We start from the raw sequence: 5,424 nt of genomic DNA on the forward strand, positions 1-5,424 counted from the left end.
TTCATTGGCAGACTGAGTAGAATTTGTTCTGAGTAGGGAAAGGCGGAAAATAGAAATATCCTTTATGCAGCCAGAAAGCCTCTGCTTCCTTCTCAACCACTGAGGTACAAACTAAATGGCATTCTGAAGCACCTTAGTTAAAAAAGAAGTTAGATCAACCAATTACTGGTGTTTAATGAGCACTTACTGTGCTCCTCCTATTGTGAAATAAGTAGTTTTTTTTCAAAAATCAATGTCTAAAATGTAATTACTGGAGCATCTTTGCTCCTAATCATTCACATGGCACTATATCTCGGGGTAATGTTATTGGAATTCAGCCCGAACCTTTGAGGGGAAATCCTTAGAAACTTTCTAAGTTTCAGCCTAAATAACATCTTAATGAATCCCCAAAGTGGATTGCAACACTGATGAAGTCTATTCATCTAATATCCTCCACTTCAAAAATAAGGCATAAAGCTCTCTGATTAATGACAACTGAATGGCATTCTTTGGGACAGGAACACCTTTCATTAACAGCAATCCTCCTTCACAATGTTGTAGAACATCAACCCACTCTGTCATCTGCCAGGTCAAGTTCCTACATTGTAGCTAATTCATAGCATAGTTTTTAATCTTAGACAACTGGTAACAGATTTCCATACCTCTCAGGAAGTTCATGATTTTGTGGATTGAATAGATACACTATTTTCTAGATCTCAGCTCTACTTCTTAGAAAATTCCTCAGTTTGATGAAAGTGGTGAGAGTTGGACTTTAATATCTTCAGTTTGGATCTGTGGTAAAATTTCACAGTTAACTTGAGCTGGATACTTGAAGTATGAATGATGAATACAAAATCAGACAGAGGAGAATCAGCAGAGACAAGTGGAAAAAGCACAGGCCTGAGAGTCAGAGGACCTGGGTTCTAATCCCAGCTCCGCTACTTATCTGCCATGTCACCTTGACCTTGGGCAAATCACTTAACTTCTCTGTGCCTCAGTTACCTCATCTGTAAAATGTGGATGACCTCCTCCTCATTTTGAGTTATGTGTGGGAAAGGGACTGTGTCCAACCTATGTTGTATCTACCTCAGCACTTAGTACACTGTCTGACACATAGTAAGCATTTAAGAAGTGCCATTACAAAAAAGAGATAGTGATATGAATAATTAAAATCTAACTTCCAAAAAACTTTGAACATTTTTGAAAGTGATTGAAATAAGCTATCTGGAGATCAGTGACCAATATTTAGCTAAAGTATATTTTCAATGCAAACAACAAAGATACAGGTTTCTAAATAAATGTTTTGGCATGCACCTCAACCATTACCAAGATACCAACTAGTGAGAGGTGTTTGAAGGCAGTGAACTGGGCTTTTCGAGTCATTTCCAGCTCTGCAGTTCTGCAATTCTGTCACCATTCATTCATTCATTCATTCAATCGTATTTATTGAGCACTTACTGTGTGCAGAGTACTGTACTAAGAACTTGGGAAGTACAAGTTGGCAACATACCCAACAGCGGGCTCAAGTCTAGAAGGTCACTTCTTATTTCAACAAGTTTTTGGATCTGACACAGGCACAAATTGATATTGGGATGTCTGTGTATGTGCGGTCAGATTGGAATTAGAGCTTTTTAAAGTGCCTCACCCTACAGAGTGATTGTTTACACCCACACGATACAAATGGATGGATCTTCAAATCTTACCCACCATCAGCATGTCATCCTCAAACTGAGGTCAACTGCCGCTTTGACCACATTTGTTTTGTAGGACAACACACTTGGAATAAATGGTATTATTTCCGTCAAACAGGAAAATGTACTTTATTGAAGGCCTGTCTCCTCCTTGAGGCCTTTCCTGACTCATCCCTCCTGTCCTCTTACCCCACTCTCTTCTGAGCTGCCCTGACTTACTCCTTCTACTCATCCCCCCTCCCAGCCCTGCAGCACCTATGTACATATTTGTAATTTTTGTATCTATATTAATGTCTGTCTCCCCCTCTAGACTGTAAGCTTCATTGTGGGCAGGGAATGTGTCTGTTTATTGTTGCAGTGTATTCTCCCAAGCACTTAGTACAGTGCTCTGCACACAGCAAGCGCTCAATAAATACGATTGAATGAATGAATGAAATACAAAGTCTATTTTTTGATTGCTGCTTTACGTTTTCAAAAATAAATCTTTAATCAGAGATTCAAAACCTCTGAAAATCACTTACTGATCACAGTGAAAGTCCCTAACTACATGTTGTTGAAAATAGTCCTGTCCTTACCTTCTTCCCTGATCCTGTTCCCAGAGAGTAGAATCCTCCACTGGCCAGGACTACTTTGCTTTGTTCTCCTCTCCTGCCGAATTGATCTCTAGAAATAATGGTTTATTTTCTAACCCCAGGAAGTATTTAAAGGGGAGTCGCCACATTTCAACCCTCAATCTTGTGTGGGTCAATTTCTTTTCTATTTCATTTTCCTGAGATCTGGACCCCAACCCTAAAATGGGTTGGACTAGACTATACAATTTTGGCCAACGTAGAACCTAGTCTACCTAATCTATTCTCATTTTGGGGGCCCATTGAGAACAACTACTCTACAAGCATCAGATCGTTACTGCTTTCAATGTCTCAGAGCCGAGTGAATCATTTGAAATAACTTTTGATATGAAAAGCTGTCAGACTTTCAAGTCCCTTTCCAACTTTCCAAGCGAAATTCTTGTAATTTGTAGACTTTATATGTGAATTCAGCTGTTCTTTCGTGATCATAAATCACTAGTCTGTCATTCATTACCAGCCCAGTTTGATATTTATTTCTTCACATTTAATGTTCTCTCCCAAGATGAAGTTGTTTTCTATTTGGATTATTTTCTTCCGGTCCCAGTAAGAAATATGCCAGTCAAGCTGACACCGAGTTCATTTTGGATAGTTGATTAGTTAACCATTTTAATCTCTTCCGGTACTGGAAGATTTGCACGGTTTTTTATATGAAATTTTCCAGGTCACTGGCTAGCGTACCATGGAAAGCTTTGGGGAATCTGATGATAGAGTTATCAACACTCTGTCAGCACATTTTTTGAAATCACCTCTGACAGTTTAAGGGTGAAGTGATGCAGCTATGCTCTTAATGAATGGATCTAAAGATGTTTTTAGAGGCAGAAGGAGAAAACATTTCTTCTTGGTTGCTGTTGTTCAAAGCTTTGTTACACAGAACAAGGCAAGAAATCCAATGTGATAAAATAATATTTTTATATCTGCTGAAATCATCCTATTTAAAATGCATCCGTTCAAATAGACCAGATTCCTGATTTTTTTTTTTTCAGTGCAAAGATGGGCAGTTGTAAACTTGTGGTTGGGACTTAAACTGTGCTCAGGACCTTTAGGCAGAGTGTGGCCAAGTGAATAGAGCACGGGCCTGGGGGTTAGTAGGACCTGGATTCTAATCCTAGCTCTGCCACTTGTCTGCTATGAGACCTTGGGCAAGCCACTTCTTCGTGCCTCAGTTACCCCCTCTGTAAAGTAGGGATCAAGGCGGTGAGGCCCTTGTGGGACAGAGACTATGTCCAACCTGATTAGCTTGTATGTGCCCCAGTGCTTAGAACAGTGCTTGACTCATAGTAAGCGCTTAATCAATCAATCGTATTTATTGAGCGCTTACTATGTGCAGAGCACTGTACTAAGCGCTTGCACTGTACTAAGCGCTTAGCTTAACAAATACTGTCACTGGGACTTCTAGACTGTGAGCCCCTTCTAGACTGTGAGCCCACTGTTGGGTAGGGACCGTTTCTATGTGTTGCCAACTTGTACTTCCCGAGTGCTTAGTACAGTGCTCTGCACACAGTAAGCCCTCAATAAATACAATCGATTGATTGATTGACTTGTCCTGTAACTCCAGCAGGTGTGTTGATTGGTACTGCAGTGATTCAGGGGACAGAAATGCAGAAGGCAGTTAGAAAAGACAATGAACCTGGGTGGTGGCCATTTGGGTTCATTCATTCAATCATATTTATTGAGTACTTACCGTGTGCAGAGCACCGTACTAAGCGCTTGGAAAGTACAGTTCCACAGTAAAGAAAGACAATCACTGCCCACACTGGGCTTACAGTCTAGAATGAGGAGGAAAGGGCAGATCTATGAAGTACTGTTTAAGCCGATAGGATTTAGCAACAGACTGACTGTGGTTGTAAAACCAAGAAAAACTTTTCTTCTCTGACCTGACTTCACAGGAAGAAGTGACCCCTACTTCAGGAGAGGGAGAAAAGAAGAAACAGAAGCAGACATAGCCTAGCCTAGAGGAAAGAGCATGGGCCTGGGAATCAGAAGACTTGGGTACTAATCTCAGCTCTGGTACTTGCCTGCTGGGTGACATTGAGAAAGTCATTTAACTTCTCTGTGCCTCAGTTTCCTCATCTATAAAATGGGGCTTGTATACCTGTTTTCTCTTCCCTGTGAGGCCCATCAGGGACAAGGACTGTGCCTGACATGATTACCTTGAATCTACCTCAGTCCTTAATTATTATTATAATTATCATTATTATTAAGAGATTTGACTGAATGGAGCCATTAATTGTTGGTAACTCTTCTCTGGAGCCACAGGCCTGCAAGTTGGAAGCTGAGTCCTAGAAGATGCTGTCTTCTAGGACCTAAGAAGTCCAGCAAGATTCCGAGGGGTTTGACTGATTAATTCACTTGATTACTTCCTTGTTCCTTATCCGTGTAGCGGTAATGAATATTACCAATTGGCCTCACAAAGAGATAAAAGGCTGAAAGAGGCAAAGGCACAGGTGAATGAGAACCAACAAGGGAATGTTGATTTTAGAATCAACAAGCACAGGAATATAACCTGCAAAATCAGGGAAATAATCATTCCACCTGCATCAGCCAGCCCATTTTTAGGATATTTAGGATTTAAGAGAAGCAGTGTGGCTCGGTGGAAAGAGTACAGGCATTGGAGTCAGAGGTCATGGGTTCAAATCCTGGCTCCGACAATTGTCAGCTGTGTGACTCTGGGCAAATCACTTCACTTCTCTGGGCCTCGGTTCCCTCATCTGTAAAATGGGGATTAAGACTGTGAGCCCCCCACCGGAACAACCTGATCACTTTGTAGCCTCCTCAGTGCTTAGGACAGTGGTTTGCACATAGTAAGCGCTTAATAAATGCCATTATTATTATTATTATAGTCTGTTTGATTTGGGTCACTCTCCTTTAAAATAGATGTAGATAGACGTAGATGTAGAATAGATGTAAATATGTTGCCAACTTGTACTTCCCAAGTGCTTAGTACAGTGCTCTGCACACAGTAAGCACTCAATAAATACGATTGAATGAATGAATGTAGAGGAATTGGAAGAGGTACCAAGAAGAGCAACCAAAATAATGAAAGGAATTGGTCAGATTTGTTGGAGCAGCATGGCTCAGTGGAAAGAGCCCGGGCTTTGGAGTCAGAGTTCATGGGTTCAAATCCC

Source organism: Tachyglossus aculeatus, chromosome 8 (genome assembly GCF_015852505.1).
Source record: "Tachyglossus aculeatus isolate mTacAcu1 chromosome 8, mTacAcu1.pri, whole genome shotgun sequence".
Classification (NCBI taxonomy): Eukaryota; Metazoa; Chordata; class Mammalia; order Monotremata; family Tachyglossidae; genus Tachyglossus; species Tachyglossus aculeatus.